This window comes from Telmatherina bonti (genome assembly GCF_933228915.1).
Source record: "Telmatherina bonti genome assembly, chromosome: 2".
Lineage (NCBI taxonomy): Eukaryota > Metazoa > Chordata > Actinopteri > Atheriniformes > Telmatherinidae > Telmatherina > Telmatherina bonti.
The window spans coordinates 16539028-16561673 of NC_136620.1; the positions used below are offsets into that span (position 1 = coordinate 16539028).

General features: G+C 41.3%; 1 long non-coding RNA gene across 1 annotated transcript; it reads left to right on the forward strand.

Annotated features, from left to right (window-relative positions):
* The first annotated feature begins 454 nt into the window (after nucleotides 1-454).
* Nucleotides 455-4526, forward strand: LOC306762503. Its single transcript, XR_013771502.1, has 3 exons — nucleotides 455-626; nucleotides 3507-3706; nucleotides 4408-4526. It is a non-coding gene; the product is annotated as an uncharacterized lncRNA (long non-coding RNA).
* The last annotated feature ends 18120 nt before the right edge of the window (nucleotides 4527-22646 follow it).

The window sequence follows — 22646 nt, forward strand, 5'->3', positions numbered from 1 at the left end:
ATTTAAACAACCAAGGCCGGATTATCCAGTTGGCCGTATGGGTACAGGCCCAGGGCCCTCTTAGGGCCAATGTGGAGAGTAAACACCAGCAGTTTGGACATGAAACAAAATGTACATAAAAGCCAGATAGTTGCACCACAGTGTCTAGTGTATTCCTAGTGGTACCATTCGGTGAGAGATGTTAGAAATGTCGTTTCATTCACAATTTTCACAATGTTGCGGTGGGGAATGGGGCCCCTGAAAGACTCTGGGCCCAGGGGCCTGTGCACTTTTAATCCGGCCCTGTGAACAACCAATTTTCAAAACATGATCAAATTCTATCCCTGAAATCCAATCAGAAAACGTGGCTCCAACTGCCAGAAGGGGGCGCAAGCACGACGCATTCCACCTCGGGCAGCTAAATTAATAGTAGAAGAAGAAGCTTTCAAAACATCCAGTTTAGTTGTCAGGGGAGCGCGCGGTGACAGGAGGGACATTGGTTGCAGGTCTATCGAGGCAGCAGAAGTTGGAGCTACTTTCTCTTGTTTTCCTCAGAAAGACGACACTACCGTCACCATACCACCGTGTTTGGGACATTAACGTCAACCCGACCGCTCTGCAGTCTTACAACAATGAAGTTGTAAAGTGTAAGAAGCTTGTTTCGATCATTACATACAAGTTTTGTTTTAACCGGCTTTTATCTGTTTATCTGTTTGTTTCTGTTCATGCTAACTCAAAAAAAGGTATGGGCGGGGTTTCATTAAGTTTTCAGGAGTTATTGTAAATGTAAAAAGGAAGAACTGGTTTAATTTTGTGGTGAAATTATCCGGATCACCGTCTGGATCCAGGAGCTTTTTATAGATCTTTGGGTATGTTTGCGCTTTTTTTTTTTTCTAGTTTAAAACTAATATATACCTTTTTATTGTAACGAAGGGCAGGTGTGGAAGGCATTTTGGTAGTTTTTAGTTGGTAAAATAAATTTGGGGCTACGATACGTCGTTCGGGCATGAAAGAAAAACGTGTTTTCCTGCAGTTTAAAATTGTTTTTGTACAGTTTTGTTCCTAAATCTCAATTACGAATTTGTCGAGTGTCTAAATTTTAAGCGAAGTTAATCCACTTTTTTCCAAGTAATTTCCATACTGGTTTTTATCTAGCACAATCTGATTGGCTTCCACAGATCAGACATTCACCTGGAAAAGAGCGTTTAACTCAGTTCACAAGGGAAACCACCTATAAATGCAGCTGTCTGGAAACAGCAGGGACATTTCAGTACTAGTTTTAACTAATCTTCTCTTCTCTATAAGCGCAAAAATAGAAGCTTAAAAAAATGCATATGGCTTTAATGCCTGTAACCTTGTCACGTGCCAGTTAATCTAGTCCTGGTTTGGCTCGGTGGCAGGTTAACTGACCTCACCTTGAGGCTGAAATCTGCCTTCTGATTGTGTCCAGGATATATATACTCTTTAAATGACTTTAAATGAACCCTTCTTATTAGCATACAACAAAATTTGCTACAGCAAATAAAACAATCAAAGTAGAAAAAAAAACATTTTAAATGTCTGTAAAAAGAAAAAAAAATGGATGCTGTAAAGATTTCTTTATAAAGAGCACCAGTAAAGCAGAATTAAAATATAAGGTATAAAAAAAAGAGATGGACTAAATGATAAGAAATATAGTAAAAAGGATCATGATGAAAAAATATTTAAAAAAAAAAAACAAGAATAATATACTAATTAATTATTATATTAATAATATTATAAGAATAATATAAAGAATATATGGAAAGTATAGGGAAAGTATTAAATTGAAATTAAAAATGATGGGAATGATAGAGCTAATCCTCTTGCTTACTTTTTTTTTTTAAACACAAATAATGATACCATAGAAGATATTACCTTGATTGTTAAATTCAACAGATATTTAGTAAATACTGGATCTGATCTGGTGAGTGAGATAAAACAATATATAAATATAAATACCACAAATAGAACAAATATAGAAATTAATTAATGTTTTTTTTCAAAGAAACTGATGAATCTTGATCTTGAATATAGTTAAAGGTTTCAAAAAGCAAACATTTTAAAGACTGTAATAATACTGATGCGGCATTTGTAATTTAAAAAAAAAAATTATAGGCAATTCAAGGCACACCCAATAAAGGAGTGGTTCTGCAGGTGGTGACCACAGACCATTTCTCAGTTCCGATGCTTTCTGGCTGATGTTTTGGTCACTTTTGAATGCTGGCGGTGCTTTCACTCTAGTGGTAGCATGAGACAGAGTCTACAACCCACACAAGTGGCTCAGGTGGTCCAGCTCATCCAGGATGGCACATCAACGCGAGCTGTGGCAAGAAGGTTTGCTGTGTCTGTCAGCGTAGTGTCCAGAGCTGGAGGCGCTACCAGGAGACAGGCCAGTACATCAGGAGACGTGGAGGAGGCCGTGGCAGGGCAACAACCCAGCAGCAGGACTGCTACCTTCTTCTTTGTGCAAGGAGGAACAGGAGGAGCACTGCCAGAGCCCTGCAAAATGAGCTCCAGCAGGCCACAAATGTGCATGTGTCTGCTCAAACAGTCAGAAACAGACTCCATGAGGTGGTATGAGGGCCCGACGTCCACAGGTGGGGGTTGTGTTTACAGCCCAACACCATGCAGGACGTTTGGCATTTGCCAGAGAACATCAAGATTGGCAAATTCGCCACTGGTGCCCTGTGCTCTTCACAGATGAAAGCAGGTTCACACTGAGCACATGTGACAGACGTGACAGAGTCTGGAGAGACCGTGGAGAACGTTCTGCTGCCTGCAACATCCTCCATGACCGGTTTGGCAGTGGGTCAGTAATGGTGTGGGGTGACATTTCTTTTGAGCGCCGCACAGCCTTCCGTGTGCTCGCCAGAGGTAGCCTGACTGCCATTAGGTACCGAGATGAGATCCTCAGACCCCTTGTGGGACCGTATGCTGGTGCGATTGGCCCTGGGTTCCTCCTAATGCAAGACAATGGTAGACTTCATGTGGCTGGAGTGTGTCAGCAGTTCCTGCAACACGAAGGCATTGATGTTATGGACTGGCCCGCCCGTTCCCCAGACCTGAATCCAGTTGAGCACATCTGGGACATCATGTCTCGCTCCATTCACCAACGCCAAGTTGCACCACAGACTGTCCAGGAGTTGGTGGATGCTTCAGTCCAGGTCTGGGAGGAGATCCCTCTGCAGAACATCTGCCGCCTCATCAGGAGCATGCCCAGGCGTTGTAGGGAGGTCATACAGGCACACGGAGGCCACACACACTACTGAGCCTCATTTTGACTTGTTTAAAGGACATTATATCAAAGTTGGATCAGCCTGTAGTGTGTTTTTCCACTTTCATTTTGAGTATAATTCGAAATCCAGACCTCCATGGGCTGATACATTTGATTTTCATTGATCATTTTTGTATGACTTTGTTGTCAGAACTTACAACTATCGAAAGACATATGGAAATACAGATTTTAAGACATCCACAGTAATTATCTTTATTTTGGTCTCGATCAGGTTTGGAGGACCTCCTCTCGAAGCGGTATGAGCTGAACCGGCAGATTAGGCAGGAAGAAGAGGAGAAAGAACGGCTGCAGCATGACATCCGTATCCTCTCAGAAAAGCTGAGCTGAATCAACGAGAGTCTGGCCCAAAAGCTGGCAGCCCGAGCCACGTTTGATCGCACCATCGCGGAGACAGAGACCGCCTACAGCAAAGTGTGTACCACTCTGCCTTAACCCTTCATAGAGCACTCAATAAAATACCTTTTAAATGAGAAATTTTAACCTAAGTTTGTCCTTCTGATATCAACCAAGACCTCCATTCTGTTGTTACATAAACAAAAAATATATAGTTTGACGGTGAATATGAAAAAACGAAGTGATGAAAAATAGTCACTTGGCCAATAAAGGGTTAAGAGTGTTAAAACTCTTAAAAGAACCCTTTAGGCCACATCTGTAAACTCTTCCCCTCTGCATTCATAGCGTTTGTTGCAGGCAAACACACACCATTGTGGCATGATGTATCTTAAATAATGCATGTCTTTGTTTTGTCTTTTTTTTTTTTTTTAAACAAAGATCTTAACTTTTAACAGCTTCTAAAGACCTAAAATAGATTAATTCTCTCTTTTTATGAACAATTCAGTTGTTTTGTGCTTAAAAACATGACATTTCTTCCACAAAAAGCCTTTTAAAAAAAAAAAAACCTCCTGTAGTGTCGGAGTGAGCTTGCGCTGCGTTGTTATGATTTCATATCCCGCAGGACGAGGTCCGAGCATGCTTGTGACGCATCCACCCAGCGGATGCTGAACTCCCTGCGTGCGTGCTCACGTTAATCACTGAAAAACAAATACTCCTAAACTGCTCTCACAGGAAAAACAAGACAAAATTCACATAGTTTCTCTTCTTCCTTCCTGTAGATTGTGGAGAGTTCCCAGTCCCTCCTGTGTGTCCTGAGACAGGAGGCAGGGAACTTAAGTCAGTCCATCGAATCGGCCCATCCTCGAAGATAAGACGCAGATAACCATCGCTAGATCGCTAGAATTAATTGAATAAATGTTTGTTGACATCAAAGTAAGACTCATCGAGAAGCTCTGATTTGTTCAAGTCATCTATTTATTCAGCTTTCATTTAAAGAAGTACGACATCTTTTTTTAAAAATTTATTTACTTTCCCAAATCATTGATGATAAGTTTACAGTAAGCACATCGGCTGCGATGTAGATTTACAAACGAGGGGAGGAAAAGATGAACATGATGGAGCTTCTACCACGACGGCCATCAGAAAAGTTCTTGCTGGTGTCATTTAAGACAATCAGTGGAGTTTTTTGGGTTTTTTTTCTCTACAATCCAGATCTGCCTGTTTGGTCCCGCAGGTCACAGAAAACACTGACAACCTCTTTGGGATTTTGGTAAACAAAAAACAGCAGCTACCACAGATGACTGTCACATGACCACGAGCCCAGGTTTAAATCTAACCCTACAGATCATTACAGACTTAAATGATTGCAGATTCAGACCTGATATTTTCACATAAGAAAAGGAAGGTTCTACTTTTGTAAAAGTAGAACGTGGCCATTTTTAATTAACTTAAACTTCTACAGAGTTTAAGTTTGAAGTATTTCCTCAGTCTGAGTGGTTATAGGACAACTTATTTGGCCTAAGTGTTTATTTCAATGTTCTAAATACCTCATTTATGAATGTAATTGGATTAACGTCAGTTTTTTTTTCCACATATTTTGCCAGAAAAGGCGTCATTCTGGCTTCTAATCCAACAATCAGACTGTTGCCTGTTAAACCTCATACAAGATTCCACATGTACACAAGTCTTGTAATACGTTCTTGATACAAATGAGTGAATAAAAGTACGTTCATATTACAAGATTAGGATAATTGTTTGTTACGTTTATAACTGGTCCTTTAAAATACAGGCCAATGGGAAGGAAAAAAGGGTGTTTCCAGACCTGGACCTGTGTCCTGTGGGCTGCAGTTTGTGGTCACAGTGACAAGGCCAACAGTCAGGAAACTGTTCAGATGCAAACACTGTGGCGAAAGTACAAAAAGAAAACACATGGCAACCATCGGCAGTGCATTCATCAGGTACGATTGAAGGGTTGTATTTCATGATCATTGAAAAACAATGCCTAATGTACAAAAAAAAAGTCAAATAAAAGTTAGTGGTATCTGGCCATCACAGCAACACTTTTAATCAGTTGGCATTAAGATTAAAAAATGATAAAAAAAAATCATCTTGGTAACTTGGTGCATTCTTGCATATATATATTAAAAAAAAATTACATTTTTCAAACACACAATCTTGCATTCGTTTGCACAAACAAGTCATCATTTTAACTAGATGATGGTGATCGAAGCTGTTGCTCTCTGTGGAATGTCGAAGTGTGACTTTGTGGTCCATTTTTTCAGACATGCAAACCTCAATTTTACGCTGGAATAAATACGCAGAAAGTCCAGCAGGTAGACCGTTTTTTTTGTTTAGTATTTTCTTTTGGTTGAACGTGACGATTAACTTCAATAAAAAAAATAAAAAAAAAACATTCCACCACGATGACCAAAATTATGGACGTACAGACATTATTGGCGAAGGTCACTTTTGTCCGAGCGTTGGATAAATGAGAGCTGCTACTGATCGATGCCTCTCCTCTCCCTCCCCCGGGGTGCATATGTCTTCCATCCGGCAGCTTTAATACAGCATGATATATTCCCCAGAACATATAAAAACTAAAAAGGCATAAAGCAGCTTTAAATTAAGAGACTTGAGCTGAAATCAAAAACAAAACTGTGGCACCCTTTTTACTCCCCCCCCTCTTTAGAAGTTAAATCTGCCATCGATGTACAGAATGCAAGCAGAAATGTCCTCCACGTTGCCATGCCAACACTGAGCTCTGTCACCGTGGAGACGCCTTTGCTTCCTGTCAGCTCCTCAACATGGTCCAAAAGAGCAGAATGTATGTTGGATTGTTAGAGTCGGAGGGATGATGCTGACAGATCAACTGTCCCGGGATACAAAGAGGAAGGACACACACACAAAAAAAAACAAACCTAGCAACACTAGAATGTGTTTCACTCATGTGTGCATTGTACATTTCTACCTTTCCTGGTGTTCCTTATTGGGCTGATGTGTGGCAGCCTCTTCCAGTCAATCAGGTTTGGGTTTGTCTGTTTGGGCTGATTAGCCACTATTTAAGTTTACCCTTGTGTGTCATTTGTTAGGTCAGTTTGTTTCATTTTGTTTGAGTTACTTCTGTTACAAATTCTTTGATTATAGTTTTAAGTTGACCTCTTTTATAGGCCTGATGTATTCATGTGTGTTAAAACAACTTTTTCTCTTTTTTTTTGGGTCAAAATAAAAACCCGATTTTTTTTTTTTTTTTTTTTTTAAACTTTCAACCTGTGCCAGACTGCTTCACTGCTCAGCCCATCACAATAGATCTTTATATCAGCAGGATGTCACTCTGAAATGGAAAAAAGTGGTGAGGCCACTCCCTCCTTTCAAATGATCTGGTGTGTCTTCTTCACTTTGCTCTTTAAATCCTTCAGGTTAGTTCATTCTTCACTATTGACTGTAAAACATTTACACAATCTGTGTTTCTAGATTCTTTCTGTGTTCCTAGAATTTATTGCAAACATATGTAGAATCGCTTGGGTGTTTTCTGTCCAGGTTGTGTTTCTAGGAGGAGAAGATAATTAGTGGAGTCCAAAAGACATGAAGTCTCCGAGATAGTTTTTTGCCAAGATGGAGCTTACTGTGACCAGGGGTGGTTGTTTGGCTGGAGGGGGATAGTCAAGTTCCCAGGCATGGTGGACAAGACGGCAGGGCGAGCAGAGCAGCTGGAAATAACTCTTGGGTTGGTGGAGTGGATCCAGGCAAGGCGATGCTGCGTAGATAGCAGGAGCAGAAACATTGGTTAAATAACTCTTCGAGAAGACTGAGAATCTCAAGGAGCCGGATTTACCAAAAGTACTGTGAGATAATCTGGCGGAGACTGGAGCTCTTGCAAGTGCTTAAATAGCAGTGCCAGATGAGCAGCAGGTGTGTTCCATTAGCACTCCAGACTCCGCCCTGAGCCACCAGGAAGCCTGCTCAGCCCCACCTAAAAATCCAGAAGAAGAAAAAACACTGCCAGGAGAAGCCCATGACAAAAAATAAACAGAATACATGTGTTTTAGCAAATGTTTGAGTTGTTATTAAGAAGAAGTTAATAGTGTAAACACTGAAACAGTAGTGTTATAACACTTAGTTTGGCTTTTACATACTGGTAGAGATGCTTGTAGCAACCCCCAAGGCCGAATTAACCCCCAAATCAGATAAGGACTCAGGACTTTCTACTTCAAAAGGAAGTCCATCCACACATCTCCAAAACAGAGCTCAATGAAAGCCCTAAAAATCAAATCCATCTTAATCCAGGTAGACAGACCTCCACTTTAAACCAGGAACCCTGGTGGCCTTGTTCCTGGTAGGAAATGTCTACACAGACAGACTGTGGCACCCTTTTGAAGTTGGACCCTGGTAAGAGCCTGTCGTCCATCACCCCAGGAGGTCCCTTTGTATCCTCAGCACACAAAGACCAAATTCCAGAGCAGGACCTTTAAGCTCTGAATTCTAAACTGTATAAAATACTGGATGTATCCTCAGCACACCTGGATAAATGGACTCTTCTTCCTTTCTAAATTAATCCAAGACTTTAACCGTTTTTCAGATGTGAAATCCACAAAAGTTAGCAAGTTAGTTCATTTCTGTGATTCCTTGGATGGAGCAATGGCACCATCTAGCAGACACCCTCGAACAGGTTGAGATATGCATTTCAGGCTGATTAAATACACCGTGATTAACATTATATGCTGTTGTTATTACCAACTCTGACTCAAAGTAAGAACTTGCTGTGTGGAAATGATTTCTTAACCCACCAGGTTCGTGGAAAGTTAAAATCATCGATGATGAAGTGTATTGAAGTCTTGAAATGTCTTAATGAAATGTCTTGTACCTGTTAACAAACCTTTTCCCCTTTTGACAGCAGCAAAACTGTTTTAAGGTTCATATTTATGAGGATCATTCATACTTCTTCTCATCTATAAATGGATTTTATAGACATGTTTTGAGGTTGGAAAAATGTTAAGTTTAATTCCCCAAGAACTTAGTATTTTGACCAAACCTTCAGACCCCATGTCCTGACCCCTGCGCTCTGATTGGATAATCTAAAGTCCGCCCCAGAGCGCCAAATTTAACTACGGGTCTTCCCGGAACTCGTCTCTTCCATTCTTACCTTTTTTCTTTTGTTTCTTCTCTCGTTTTCTTTTGTTTCTCTCTTATTTTTTCTTTTCGTTTGATGTTTGCTTTAGTTGTGTTTTTGTCCGTCTGGCGTCATGTTCGTTTTTGTTAAGTAAGTAAGCTCGCTCCTGCTTAACACCAGAAAACTCCTCCAATTCTGGCTGAACAATTTTTGCTTCTGACACACCATCGAAGCTGTTCTCCCGGCCCACAAAGACTGTGACCAGTAACGCACGGACGACCCGAACGTTACTGCTCCAGCTGATCCCAGGACTTTGCCGGCACCCGGGACCTGTGGATTCTAATCAGAGTTGGGTCCAGCTTCAGACGTCGAACCAGGTGGTTCCATGCGAGCTCCTGACTTCTGTGGAGGTCCCCTTTGGACAAGTATCAGGACGACCACTGAATCCTTGCCCACTGGACCCAAGGTTCGGGTTCTCGACCACCAAGGCGCTGAAGTAAGGCCGACCCATTATTCCATTGTCTCCGATCCAGCTGGTGTCTTAGCAGAAGCTGCCCTTTTTAAATCCATTCCCCCGGTATCCGCCTGATAGTCTACCCTGACATATTTAGTTAACTTCATTAGACTTGCCATCTTTCCAACCTTCCTAGTTGTGTCAGTTATGTAAGCTGCTTACATACATGGAAGCTCGGCTCGGCTCTCTCTCTCTCTCTCTCTCTCTCTCTCTCTCTCTCTCTCATCCTCATCTTGGCTAATTCAGTATTTCATTGCTTGCTGACGTTATTTCTGGTTTACATTATTAATTTCATTTGGACCTGATGATTTTAACCGGTGTGGTTTTTAATAAAGTGTGTTATATTTTAAGAAGTCATGGTAGCGTGATCGATCTTTGAGAAGTGATTGGTTCCCTCTGACGAGAACTTACAGTAAGCGTATTCTGAGACTGATTATCTGTTATTAGACAAATATCATTGTCATATTACGGTATTCCTTACCTGACCGCATAACAAATTTAGGGATGGGTGGTGCCCTGAGATCGTCCGCTTGTCTAAGGACACAGCGAATTAATAATTAAAAACACCCACTGTCGCTCCGACATTGAATCACAGGTTAACGTTAATGATAATACGCTACAACATAGAGATCAGTATTCATTTCAAGTCCTTATTAGGTTTAGTTTGATCTGGATGACATCCTCAGTTGTTTCATACGCATCTGTGTTGTTTAAAATAAAGCCATGCTTGGCATATGACACATCAAAGTTGCTATTTTAGATAATCCAAGAGATAACAATCCAAAATAATTCCAATAATGACTAGAAAATCACAAACTTCAGTTAGTTTCACTGAATATGAGACCAAAGAACATAACCTAAACTCTATAGATAACCTGATGACGAGCTGGAAGAGTTGATGGCAAACTTGTCTCTGCTGATAAGCCACAGTCATGCAACATTCAGTTGTCATAGCAACAGCTGTCACCTGATTGTCATGAAAACTGGAAAAAATAAAAAAAGAGTCCTGCACAAAATCCAGTCCTTCAAAACTTTGCGCTGTCCTTATAAATCCTCAGTTAGAGGCAGGACAAGAGAGACGTGCTCTGGCTGAGGCTGACATTACATCAACACTAAAAACTCTGTTCACATAAATGTACAGTTTGGTAGCGATAATCTTGTGTCTGAGTCCAGTGAACATCCACAGTGAGTGATTCTCCCAGCGTCTCACTGCAGTCCTGTTGGGTTTATAGTCTGCCCAATGGCCATGTGGTAGTGTGGCATATAAGAGAAAGGAGAGGGAGGGCTGATGCATTGAGTGGCATCAGAGAAGGAGACGCAGCTGAAACTGGATCAATCGGACAGTGGGTCACTGGGTGGGGAAGCACCGGTGATTCTGCTGAGCTCAGCTTACATCATGATGCCTTATTTCATCACTGAGTCTTTGTTGACAGTTTATGTTTGCCAAGGCTTCTCACTTTGTCCTGAGAAAGCTTGAATAAACCTTTTACAGTACCGCTTCCTTTCATTTACTTTTCTATCACAGAAGCAATGAAATAAATGCAAATAATACATGATAAATGTTGTATAAATAATATGGGTAGCTATATATAAATAAATACCTTTTCTAACTTAATGTTCCAGGCCAATAATAAACGTTGACTCGGAAGCAGCACGCAGGTGTTCACACACAAACACACTTGTTCCATAAAACCATCTGAAAGTCTGACAGAACGTTTACAGCGTAAATTGTGATTTCTAATTTTATTCTGTGAGACTAATGAATCTCCAAACGTGTTTACTGAATGTAACTTTGTATTTACAGATTAATATTTACTCTGTTTTATCCATATTTACTCATTTGTATCAGTATATTCATTACTTGTATTGATATTTGATTAAGTTTCTCTTTGTGTGATATGTGTTTGTGAACTAAATACTAAATATCACAGTGAAGCGTGTAAATTCCTGTACAGTATTAATTGAGGTATGCTGGATCTCTTTTCATTAAATAGATAAAAAAAACAAAACTTCTTTTTCAGCTCAACCAGCTTCACTCCCTTTTATCTGAAGATTGTGAAGTTTCTGCAACACACAGTTTCATTCATTCTACTACACACCTCTATCAGTCCTCCCACTCCACTCCCTCGCCTCCTTCTATACTTCTGTTTTCAGTACACAAGCTGCAGGAAGGGAGAGAGCGGAGGGAGGGAGGAGATCAACCGACAATTTTGCACATTCTATAAAAAGGGGTTCACGGGACATTTAGTCGGGGTTCAGACTTCACACTGCCTGAGCTTCTGTCAGCAACAGGGAGAGGAACTCTGAACCCAGATCTGTATTGTAGGCTATATTTAATCAGTAATTCCCAATGCAAAAGATCTTGCTGATTATTGATCAGAAGAATGTAATATCTCAACATTTATCAGTATGATGATTAATCAGGTAGTTTATTAGCCTTTTAGCATAATTCTAAATCATTGTGGTGCTTTTGGGTTCTGCAAAGCAAGTAAAAACCAAACACATCTTTGAGGGGCATTTTCTCATTAATGCGTTTGTGTTGTTTATTTAAATGTATTAATGGAAAAACCTATTGAGATGCAACATCCCGTTTGCAAGACGGACCAATAAAACACAAAAATAACAATGAATTGTGACAACCAGTGGCGTAGTCCAGGGCAGTGTTTCTTAATCCTGGTCCTCGGGACCCAGTGCCCTGCACGTTTTGTAGGCACCCCTACTTAAACACAGCTGACTCAAATCAATGGCTCTTTATCAAGTTTTCATAGAACTTGGCAAGCAATTAAGATAATCTGCATCAAGTGTTCTGGAGTTGGGAGGAACTAAAACATGCAGGGCAATGGGCCCCGAGGACCAGGATTAAGAAACGCTGATCCAGGGTATATGCAGAGTATATACTCACGGTGTGTTCAGATCAAACGCATTTTGAGCGTCAAGAGCGGCAGGTTTCCATGTAAAGTCTATGGGGAGGCGCGGCAAGGGGGCGTCGAGCTTTCTTTTTCAGCGTTTTGGGCGTCCATTTTTATCTGCAGCTAACTTGTGTGTCCATGACTCCCCTTACAGGCCTAAAAATAAACGTTGGTCTAAATAAAATAAACTGTAAGCAGTGCCTTGTTTGTTTCTTTGATGACATTATGAGATTGTTGCATACAGGGTGGAAGCTGGCTCAGATGGTAGAGCTTCTTGTCCTGTGGCCTGATGGTCAGTGGTTTGCGTCCTGCTCCCTACGCTGCCAATTGATGAGTTATGATTTACTTTTGCGAGTTTTAGAGTTTCATGTGGGTCTCTTTTTTTTCTTTTCTGTTTTTGTTCACATTCCTTTGTTAAATTTTGATTTATACATTTTGATACAATGCTTTATTTTCAGACTTTGTTCAACTGTATCTCTTCACTGATAAGCTAGTAAATGTAAAGAAAGAGTCAACCATAGTCGAGAGAAAGCCAGCAACTATTCCTGTATTTTGTTCGGCATATGGTTGCAATAATCGGTGAAATATTGAAAGCAGATCGTGTGGAATTACATTTCACAAGACAGATGAATCCAAATGCGTCAATAAACAATCAAACATGTTAGTATCAAATCAATTTATACATTCATTTGGATTGTAGCTACCTTGTGTCTTTGTTAAATAGCATTATAAAAATATTTTAGCATAAAAGCACATCATTTTAAATGTTTAACAGTAACCTGTATCATAACAATGTCTCTGCCCTTTGTAACGAACCAAACTGGGAGAAAAATCAGGTAAAAATGTGTGAAGTTATTGTTGTGGTTGGGCCCACACCTTACAAATAAATGCATTGCACGTGCAACCATGAGACGGGCAGACAGCTGTCATATCCTCCTGACTACCAGGGGAAAAAAATGTGTAACTACAAATGTCCACTATGGAGGACATTGCTTAAACTTTTAAATATTGTGGTAAAATATAGTTATATTTATCTAAGAAACGATTTAATGTGTTTATAAGATATTCAATGAAAATATAACTACAAAATGTCAAGTAAAAATCAGCACAAAGAAAAGTATTATGCTCTTTTGCTCTTCCCATAAAACATGCTTGTTGCAATGGATGCCATTTTTCTTGGAGAGAAAGAAAGTTCACGAAGCCCCACCCCCACAAATGAGGTACCATTTAAAAGCACTAAATGTCCTCTTTAAAGACCAAAAAGTGTTAGTTCAGTAGCATTCAGGGAGATGAAAATATTTAGGTTTACAAAGTTCCTCCACAGAGGACAAATTGAACTACTGGTAGTCAGGAGGATATGAGGACAGGATTGATGACTTTGCAAATGAAAAAAAGCCAGGAAACAGACATTTTGAGGATGATACACTGAAACTGTTAGTGTGAATAATGTGTGATATTTAGATGTTTTGCTGATAAGTGTCAGACTAAGGTAATTTAGCATTACTTTAAGTGTTGGTCTGTTTGATTTTTTATTTAATTATTTTTTTTTATAAATATTTAATATTTTCGATTTATTGATAGATATGCAATTCTTTTCCTTGTATGATAGTGGCTGTTTTTTTGTTTTTTTGTTTAACATAATAATAATAATATAAATGATTAAAAGACCCCTCAAATCGAGGCTGATTTATTTTTCTGGAGATATGTATTAATTCATAACTAATGATTTATTATTTGCACAATCTTATATTTAATTATTCTTGTGAAAGCCCAAAAGAATTCCATTTTTATTTTTATTGTAAGACTTAAAGTCTCCAAACCTGAACTGGATTAGTGTTCCAAGTCTGCTTAGTCCATCTTTAAAAACTTGTCCTTTAATAAATCTGTTCAGTTTTTGGGTAGATTTCTATGTCATGCATTCAGCTCAGAAGAATTTTCCAGACTCAGTATCTCAGAACTGAAGTTAAAAACTATTGCATTTTACTTTACTCTTTATGCCATTTCAGTCACTCACTTAAGAAAGAAATGAGTTAATTATGCTCTATCATCATTTAAATATTTTATACTGAGAATTCTGATTGCTTCAAAATAGTTCAATTGCTTTTGTCCACCAGGTGGCGCTGTTGTTCTTTGGACAGTCGAGCAGAGGGACAAGATATACCAGAGAAACACTGATGTGCACAAATAAAGGGCTACAAATAATTTGGTAATTTCAACCAAAATCTGGATCATACTTCCCTATAATATTGTCTTCTTGTCATTCATGCTGTTGATATGCCAGACATTTGTTTTTAGTATTGCATATTACTTAGTATGTACTTCTATGCTGACACAAACTGTTGACTTTATTTTTTTAATAAAATTTGATCATTTAGGAAATTACATACGTACGAAATTACGAAGAATAAATTCCTGCATAACATTTTTTGGAGACCCTCTAATAGAGAAAGAAAAAGTCGAGATTCAGTGGATTTTGGGCTAAAACTGAGTTGACTGCTCTCTCAATTCAAAGGTGATCTGGAAAATAAATGAAATGAAAACAAATGAACTGAAATTATATTTTATTAACATATATAACATATATGTTATATATGTATAGCTTTCATATAACATATATAGCTTTCATAAATACATATTTTACTAAAGTTTAATCACAATCGCATCCAAGTCAGTGTTGTCACAGCTTAGAATGAGTTATTTAGAAATACATAGGTGGCGGCGCACCCAGCATGCTTGTTGCATTCCCGTCTTTAAAAATTGTAATACTGCACCTAAATGGCAGGGCACCAGAGAGCACTACTCAGTTCAAACTTGATTTGTGTAGCACTTTTCATACAAAAGCATATCAAAGTGCTTAATATTAGAAAAAATAAAAACAGTTTCACATTTAAAAACACACACATACACACATTACCCACACCAAATATGCCAAAATAAAAACTAATAACTAGGATTCCTGCGATGGACTGGCGAGCTGTCCGGGGTGTACCCTGCCTGTCGCCCAAAGCCAGCTGGGATAGGCTCCAGCTTCCCCGCGACCCTGAATTGGAATAAGCGGTTCGGAAAATGAATGAATGAACTTTAGGATTCTGTCATCTCTATCTGGCTTGGTTTAGTTTTTTTATGTATCCAATTAGTGCACCACTACATGGGAATAATTTTCATACACTAGGACTTTAAGTTACGCTGCACTTCTGCAATCTTGTTGACAAGTAACCTGCACTGATCTTACGTGTTTTGGTGAGAATGTATGAGATATGTTTTTATTTGAAAAGATATTCTTATTGTTATAGTTTGTTGCTTGCTTTTATTGTGCTAGGTCCCGAATAAATATTTTCCTTTTATCATATTTTATTTAAATGGATGGGTTTTGAAAATGGATGGGCTCCTCATCCACGTCTGCAGGTTGCGGATGGATGTTAAATGCATCTGCTTCCTACATTGCAGGACCTGACTATTGCACACATGTACGTTGCCATGACAATACTAAAAGATATTTTGTGCCACTGTAGTTAAAAGCTTGGTTTGGGTTTTTTTTACAGCTGGAGGTACCACAGAGAAATGTCAGAGTATGCATTAAACATATCTCCCAGTATAATCAATTAACCTTTCACAAATCTATTCCATGTTCCTGAGGAGAACCACATTGAAGGGAGACGGTTAATCTCAACAGATCATGATCCGTGAGTCTAATTTTCAGTGTAGTTTATAAATGTTGTTTTAAAAAACTACCGGCATCCAATACTCTCTGCAACACGGAGCTGTCCTTCCAAAAAACTGGAAATAGACTTACCAATGATCATTGTTGTAGCCAAAGCAGCACTGCTGCACCCACAATGATGTTTGTAACAGTCAAAAGAACCACAGCGAGTTGAAACAGCTCCAGAATAACATGGGGCTTTAACAACAAGCCCATAGTGACACCTTTGAGACAAGATGAAAATGAGCTCCATTTGACATTCACAGACTGAAAACTAAATTCAACATCCTATGTAAATCTGATAAAGAGATCAGGAAATATAAAAGAGAACAAGAATGGGCAGAAACAGTTTTTTTTTTTTTTTTTTTAAATCCCATCTATACCTTTTATGAAGATGGTACTCAGTGAGAATATATTTTACCTCTGCTATGTATATATATATATATATATATATATATATATATATATATATATGTAACTGCTATGAACACGTATGTTTAAAATATACATGTTTATAAATAAATGGTGGTTACTGATCTAAATCTTGTCGCTTAATAAGCATGAAAAATCTCATTTAAAACAATTATTAAAAGCTTCAGGACAAAGTTGACTGCTCATTATCACACCAATTTATTGTGGACAATACAACAAGACAGCAAATGATTTAGCTTTATAAACCTCATTGGAGCATTTTAAAATGTTTGCTGAAACACCGTTTCAGACAACACAGACTGACGATGCTCACCTTTAAAAAAATAACTGAAGCTAAATTATGTCCCTCTACTAAAAACAGTTGAGGACGATCTCACACGGTGGAAATCTTTACCCATATCACTAATGGGAAGAGTTGCAACTATAAAAATGATGATTCTACCTAAAATCAATTATCTGTTTTCAATGATCCCCATTAAACCTCCCTCCACCTGGTTTAAATCACTGGACTCTAATGTTACTAGATTTCTCTGGAAAGACAAACCACCACGGATTAGTCTAAAAACACTCCAGAAGACTAAAGATAGCGGTGGCTTAGACTTGCCTAATTTCCAAAATTACTTTATAAGCAATAGACTACAATACATCTCTAAATGGCTTAAACCTAGCTATCTAGATGAACCATGGCTTAATATAGAAGAAGCTATGTGTGAGGATATGGCAATTTCAGACCTGCCATTTATCAGCACAGCTGTCAAACGCCAAAAATGCTTTAAAAGCATTAATATCAGCTCCTCACTAATGGCCTGGTGGGAATTTCTTAAACTAACCAAATCCTTGCTTATTCCATGCAAACTTACACCTATTTGGAACAATCCCGACATCCAGCAAAACCGGAAAATGATAAACTTCCCTCAGTGGAAGAATAAAGGAATAAAACAGTTAGAACATTTAATAGAAAATGGGAACTTTCTCCCTTTTGATACAATTACTTCACGATATGAAATCAGCAGCACAAAATTCTTAGAATACCACCAACTTAAATCTATTATAGGTAAGAAATACACCCCTGATCAATTAAACTTGCAGCTACCTATCAGGGCTGCAGAATTCTTAAATCTCAATGCCCCGAAACTGTTATCCAAAATATATAGATTACTATCAAAGCTAGACGATTCCATATGTCTCCCAACTTCTAAATGGGAAGCAGACTTATCCAGTAACTTTGACCAAAATGAATGGTCACAAATCTGTTCAAATACATTTACAATGACTAAGAATTCAAACATGCAACTAATACAATTTAAAATTCTGCATAGAACTCATTATACAGGACACAGGATGTTCAGGATGGGTCTGTCACAATCAAACATCTGTCCACACTGCACTGGCAACACAATTGACAGCTACTACCATGCTTTGTGGTCTTGCCCACCTGTCCAGGAATTCTGGTTTCAGGTATGTAAAGATCTGTCAAATTGCTTCAAATGTAACATCCCTACAAACCCCAAACTGGGCCTACTGGGTTACTTGGGTGAAATTAACATAGAATTTAATTCTGCAAACTTAATCCTCACCAGTTTATGTATCGCAAAGAAAACTATCCTTCTAAACTGGAAAAGCAAACAAAGTCTGTGTATCCAGCAGTTCAGAAATCTCTTATTAGATCACATCAGTGTCGAGATGATGTCTGCCTCCTCAAGAGATCAGTCAGCTGAACTTTATTCCCTCTGGTCCCCTGTGATCAGCTCCATCACTTAGTATGGGGGGAGAATGTGACCTTATTGCGCTCGGGGTTGGTGGCCGGTTGGGGTTCTCTGGGGGCTGTGGGTCTGTGGTGGGCTCCTGGGGGGGGGATTTTGACTGCTCCATTGCTGGAGTGGCTAGGTTTCTAGCCCTACTGTGGACCTGGATGGGCCAGCGGCTGGAGTTGCCGCGCAGCGGCGGGGCGAGGTCGCTGGCGGGGGATGGGTTGGCGGGCGTGACTCCGTAACGGGCGCCTGTGCCGCCGTGGGGTGGGCTGGGCGGGGTCCCGGGCTCCGGTGCCCGGGGTTGTCCCCTGTCTCTTGGGGGTGGGGGGTCGGCTTGTGCCGGGGGGGGGGGCTGGGCTGACCTGGACCTGCCGCTGCGGCGGCGGGCAGGTACGTGCTCTGGTGCCTGGTTGCGACCCTGGGACTTGTTGAGTGGGGGGTGTTTGATAGTGTGGATGGGATGTGAGTGTGTATGGAGGGATGTGTGTAGGGGGTGTGCGTTGAGGACTGGTGGCGGTACATAGGTATGTGGATGTGTGTGGGTGGGGAAGTGTGATGATGCGTGTGTGGGGGGGGTGTCGTGGTGTCTGTGGGGGGGGGTAGTGCCGTGTGTGTAGGGGAGTGGGGTGATGCGTGTATGTGGGGAGTGGCGGTGGTGCATGTATACGGGTGTGTGTATGGGGGGGGAGGAGGGGGGAGGGGGGGCGTGCTGTCTGTGTGTGTGTGGGGGGGGGCAGGGGTGTATGTATGGGGGAGTGGGTGGTGCATGTGTGTGGTAGGTTGGTGGATAAGTGTAGATATGATGGATGGGAGTGGGGGAGATTTGGATGTGACGTGGGGGTCAGGAGGATGGTTTTAAGGGTGGGCTGAACGGGTGGCTGGGTGGACCTGAATGTGTCCGGAAGTGTGTGTGTGTGTGTGTGGCTGTAGGTTTGTGCTGAGACAGTGTGAGGTGCCGATGTGTGGACAAGGTGGGGACTTCATGTCCCCAGGTGGGGGTGTCCTCTGTGAGTGAGGGGGCGGTGGACAATCGGTCTGGGATTCCCCTTCTGCCGCCCCGCCTCCTCTTTGTCCTCGTGCCCCCCTTCTGCATGTGGTGAGTTGGTCCCCTCTTGGGTCGGTGATGACTCTCTGGTTAGAGTCGCCGAAGGCTCTGGTTACGGGGATGGCTGTCCCCGGCTTGTCCTGGTCCTTGGGGGGCCCTGGGAGTAGGGGGCATGCCCAGTGCTGCGGGCGGCTCACCTTCTGGAGGAAAGCTCACTTTCCTCCAGACTTAAATCCCTCAACCCCTCTTCCTCCCCGCTCCCCATCACACACAGGCAGGGTATTGGGAGGTGTGCACGTGGCGCTGGGTGGTGAGAAAGGCCATCAAGGTGGTCTTGATCGCTGCACCCAGCCTCGGCTCACCTCCCAGTTTTAATTACACTTAGACACCAAACACCAAAACACTGACGACTCACATGATTAGGGGGAAGAGCATGCGGTGTATGGTGGGCGGGGCTGCTTAGGTGGTCCCTCTCCCAGCACCGCGTGGCAATTCCCTCAGTTTTAATTGCAACTAATACATACTTCACAATCAGTCATAAGCGGGGGGGAGGCAGGGACGATAGGGTCTTCTCATGCCCCTGCTCTCGGGGCTTTACTGGGGGGGGGTACGGGTGGGGGAAGAGTGCCGTCCATTAGGCCTAAGTCTGGGCTGGCCTGGCTGTAGGAGGGTTGTCGCCGGCCCTGGGGGGGTGCTGGGTCGGCTGCATCTGTGGGGTGGTGGGGGGGACGCTGGGAGTGGTGGGCGGTAATTATGGGGGCCCTGATCGGGGCCATCCTGTCCTCTGCCCCCTCTGAGGTATCTCACATGGGACATGATGGAGGGGTGAGGTGAGGATGTGTGGGAGTGGGTGTATGGGGTTACAGATGGATGGTGGGATGGCTGGGGGGGGGATTAGGGTTAGGGATATAGGTGGGTAGGGGATAGGGATGTGTGAGGATGAGTAGATGTGTGTGTGGAGGGGTATGTTGGCGCGTGGGTTGTATTGGGGTGTGCCTGTGTTGGAGGAGTGAGGGTATGTGTGTGTGTGTGTGTGTGTGTGTAGGGGGGGGTGTATATGCGGAATGGGATGTGTGAGTGAGGGTGAAGTTTGGAGGGGGGCTATGGGTGGTGGAGGGGTGTTTGGTGGGGCATGTGTGGTTGGGTAGAAGTAGAGGGATGGGGGTGGCGGGGTGTGAGCGTGTGTGTGTGTGGGGGGGGGGGGTGAGCGTGTGTGGGGGCGGGGGCGATTGGGGTTCGTGTGACTTGGTATGGGTGAGTGAGTAGAGGTGGGGTGGGGTTGTATATGTTATGGATGATGTGCATGGATTGCAGAGGGTTGTGTGGATGGGGGTTGAGAGGGGAGTGCGTGTTTGGGGGGGGGGGGGGGGGTATGCATGTATATGTGTGAGGGGAGTGCGTGTTGGGGGGGGGGGCGGGGTATGCATGTATATGTGTGTGTGGTTTGGTGGTGGGGGGGTGGTGTCCTGTACCCGGGGGCGCAGCTGGTGCGCTGGGGTGCGACCTGGCTGCCGCTGGGTGGTGGTCTGGGGATCCTGGTCCTCCGTCGGTGTGGGCTGTGCCCTCTGCCTGCGGGGGCGGGGGGGCTGCTCACGGGCTCTTGGGGCCCTGGGGCCTGCGCTCTGTCTGCCCTAGGTGGCCGGTGCCCGGCGGGATCGGCCCTTGCCGGCCTGGGCCTGCTGGGGCCTGTTCCCCCTGACTGCGGGGGACTCTGGTTGGGCACCTCCTTCGCCACCTCCTGGGCAGATGCATGGCTGGCTCTGGAGTGGGGGGGTTGGGATCTGTACCTGGGGGTGACTGTCGGTTACCCGGGTCTCTGGGTTCTCCTGGCCTTCCTCTAGCTGTAGGCGGGCGGGGTCACATTGGCATGATCACTCTTCTCTAAACACGTTCCACTCTGAATGTTCTGCATGAATGTTCTGCATGTGTCACAGTCACTGAGTCATCCAGCAAGTTTATTCACTAACAGCAGGTACCTCTCTTTCTGTCTTTTTGACTTAACTTGCTAGTTTCTGGTCTTCATGATTGTCAACGGTTTTGTTCTCCACGAATCTAGAGTTGGCTTGTGTGGGTGTATATATTTATGTGTGTGGGTGGGTATGTGTGTGTACTTATGTGTATGTGTATGTGTATGTATGTATGTGTATGGATATGTATATATGTATGCATATGTGTGAGTGTATGTGTATGTATGTGAGTATGTATATGTGTATATATGTATATATATATATATATATATATGTGTGTGTATGTATGTGTATATGTATGTATGTATATCTATCTTTATGTATGCATGTATGTGTACATGTGTGTGTATGCATGTGTATGTATGTGTATATGTATGTATGTATGTATATATGTATATATATAATGTATGTGCGAGTGTATATACATATATATGTAGGTGGGTATGTATGTGCATATACATGTATGCATTGATCTCTTTCTTTTGTTTTTTTTTTTTGTTGTTTTTTTTATGTTCTCTTTTCTGTTCTCTTTCTGCCCCTTTCCTGTCCTTTCCGGTCGGGTCCAGTAGCATAAACTCTGTAATACAAGCTATTATCCAAAACAAATTGAAAAATAAAATAAGAATCAAGAAATACAAGGGGATCATTACATCTACAAAAGTTCCCCTTGGCAAAATAAATTTGCTCAGCAGAACACAGCATCCAGAACATCAGTCTGCTTGCTTAAATGCTGGACAAGACAAAAAAAGAAAAAAAAAAAAAAAAAAAAAAAAACTGAAGTAGGTGCAATGATTACAATTGTCCGCAAGATGGCGCTGTTTAACCAGCTGAACCTGGTTGCCGTGAAACGCCTGTTTTTTTTTCTTATTGATTTTCAACTCAACACACGTTTAACATATAACATTTTTGCAACGTATATTTCAATTAACATACATAGAACACAATAACAAATATAAAAATCAATAGAAAAAATAAATAAATGAAATAAAAATAAGGGGTCTGTTAAGATGAATTTGTATTTTTCTCAAATTTGTAACGTTTTTAACACTTTTGTATTCATTTGATTTAATTGTTCAAAAGTTTTTATGTAACTTTGGACATCTGTAGTTTCAAATACAAAGAAGGAGGGTAATTTCTTTAGCCAGATCATCTTATGAATAAAGAATTTTGTGAGTACACAAATCAAATTGATGTTATATATTTCATCAACCGAGAAATTAGGGTTGTTAAAGTAAAATAGGATACCTGTTTTTTATGGTTTCCTTTTTAAGTATTCTTGAGATATACCTTTCTAAATGGAACCATGACAACGCCTAATGTGTCTGTTAATTTGCATGAAAAATTTATTAAATATGTGAAAAAATGTGAAGGTTTTTCAGGGTCTATATATATATATATATATATATATATATATATATATATATATATATATATATATATATATATATATATATATATATATATATATATAAGAAATTAAATAACAGCAAACTTCTGCAACCAGGTATTAGCTCTAGACTTTTAAGCAACATTCAGCATTTCATTGCATTTATGCACCAGTCGTCACTCACCCAGGGCGAAACCCATAACCCA